Source organism: Maylandia zebra, unplaced genomic scaffold, assembly GCF_041146795.1.
Source record: "Maylandia zebra isolate NMK-2024a unplaced genomic scaffold, Mzebra_GT3a scaffold35, whole genome shotgun sequence".
Taxonomy (NCBI): Eukaryota; Metazoa; Chordata; class Actinopteri; order Cichliformes; family Cichlidae; genus Maylandia; species Maylandia zebra.
Window position 1 is genome coordinate 113509 of NW_027490065.1, and position 2500 is coordinate 116008.

The following is a 2500-nucleotide window of genomic DNA, read 5'->3' on the forward strand; positions in this document are numbered from 1 at the left end:
GGTCCAGGTCCATGCCCGATGTGAGTAGCAGCAGGGCCAGCGCGCCCAGGAGCACATCTTTTTCGACCGTAAAGGGAGACAGGAGGCCGACTCTCTGCCTCGGCTAAATGGAGAGGGAATTTCAGAAGGGCCAGGGCACAAGCATGGACCTTTTTCAGCTGTAAGGGAGGCAAGAGCAAGGTGTGATGTAGGTCCCCGGGGCCTGCTGGAGGTCCAGGTCCATGCCCGATGTGAGTAGCAGCAGGGCCAGCGCGCCCAGGAGCACATCTTTTTCGACCGTAAAGGGAGACAGGAGGCCGACTCACTGCCTCGGCTAAATGGAGAGGGAATTTCAGAAGGGCCAGGGCACAAGCATGGACCTTTTTCAGCTGTAAGGGAGGCAAGAGCAAGGTGTGATGTAGGTCCCCGGGGCCTGCTGGAGGTCCAGGTCCATGCCCGATGTGAGTAGCAGCAGGGCCAGCGCGCCCAGGAGCACATCTTTTTCGACCGTAAAGGGAGACAGGAGGCCGACTCACTGCCTCGGCTAAATGGAGAGGGAATTTCAGCAGGGCCAGGGCACAGGCATGGACCTTTTTCAGCTGTAAGGGAGGCAAGAGCAAGGTGCGATGTAGGTCCCCGGGGCCTTTTGTCGTACCATAGGCACGAGTGGTGTGTGTGTGTGGCAAAGACTTTCTGCGCAGTGTCCCAGGGGCACGGGGAAAGGTTGTTGTACCATAGGCACGAGAAAAGTTGTCGTACCATAGGCACGAGAAAAGTTGTCGTACCATAGGCACGAGTGGTGTGTGTGTGTGTGGCAAAGTGCTACTGAGCGGTGTACCAGGGGCAGGGCGAAAAGTTGTTGTACCATAGGCACGAGAAAAGTTGTTGTACCATAGGCACGAGAAAAGCTGTCATACCAGGGGCACGGAGGAAAGTTGTTGTACCATAGGCACGAGAAAAGTTGTCGTACCATAGGCACGAGGAGAGTTTGTGTGGCAAAGTGCTACTGAGCGGTGTACCAGGGGCACGGCGAAAAGTTGTTGTACCATAGGCACGAGAAAAGTTGTCGTACCATAGGCACGAGAAAAGTTGTCGTACCATAGGTACGAGGAGTGTGCGTGTGCGGCAAAGTGCTACTGAGCGGTGTACCAGGGGCACGGCGAAAAGTTGTTGTACCATAGGCACGAGAAAAGTTGTTGTACCATAGGCACGAGAAAAGCTGTCGTACCAGGGGCACGGAGGAAAGTTGTTGTACCATAGGCACGAGAAAAGTTGTCGTACCATAGGCACGAGGAGAGTGTGTGTGTGGCAAAGTGCTACTGAGCGGTGTACCAGGGGCACGGCGAAAAGTTGTTGTACCATAGGCACGAGAAAAGTTGTTGTACCATAGGCACAAGAAAAGCTGTCGTACCAGGGGCACGGAGGAAAGTTGTTGTACCATAGGCACGAGAAAAGTTGTCGTACCATAGGCACGAGGAGAGTTTGTGTGGCAAAGTGCTACTGAGCGGTGTACCAGGGGCACGGCGAAAAGTTGTTGTACCATAGGCACGAGAAAAGTTGTCGTACCATAGGCACGAGAAAAGTTGTCGTACCATAGGTACGAGGAGTGTGCGTGTGCGGCAAAGTGCTACTGAGCGGTGTACCAGGGGCACGGCGAAAAGTTGTTGTACCATAGGCACGAGAAAAGTTGTTGTACCATAGGCACGAGAAAAGCTGTCGTACCAGGGGCACGGAGGAAAGTTGTTGTACCATAGGCACGAGAAAAGTTGTCGTACCATAGGCACGAGGAGAGTGTGTGTGTGGCAAAGTGCTACTGAGCGGTGTACCAGGGGCACGGCGAAAAGTTGTTGTACCATAGGCACGAGAAAAGTTGTTGTACCATAGGCACAAGAAAAGCTGTCGTACCAGGGGCACGGAGGAAAGTTGTTGTACCATAGGCACGAGAAAAGTTGTCGTACCATAGGCACGAGGAGAGTGTGTGTGTGGCAAAGTGCTACTGAGCGGTGTACCAGGGGCACGGCGAAAAGTTGTTGTACCATAGGCACGAGAAAAGTTGTTGTACCATAGGCACAAGAAAAGCTGTCGTACCAGGGGCACGGAGGAAAGTTGTTGTACCATAGGCACGAGAAAAGTTGTCGTACCATAGGCACGAGGAGAGTTTGTGTGGCAAAGTGCTACTGAGCGGTGTACCAGGGGCACGGCGAAAAGTTGTTGTACCATAGGCACGAGAAAAGCTGTCGTACCAGGGGCACGGAGGAAAGTTGTTGTACCATAGGCACGAGAAAAGTTGTCGTACCATAGGCACGAGGAGAGTTTGTGTGGCAAAGTGCTAGTGAGCGGTGTACCAGGGGCACGGCAAAAAGTTGTTGTACCATAGGCACGAGAAAAATTGTCGTACCATAGGCACGAGAAAAGTTGTCGTACCATAGGCACAAGCAGTGCGTGCGTGCGTGCGTGCGTGCGTGCGTGCGTGCGTGTGTGTGTGTGTGTGTGCGGCAGTTCTTCTGCGCAGTGTACCAGG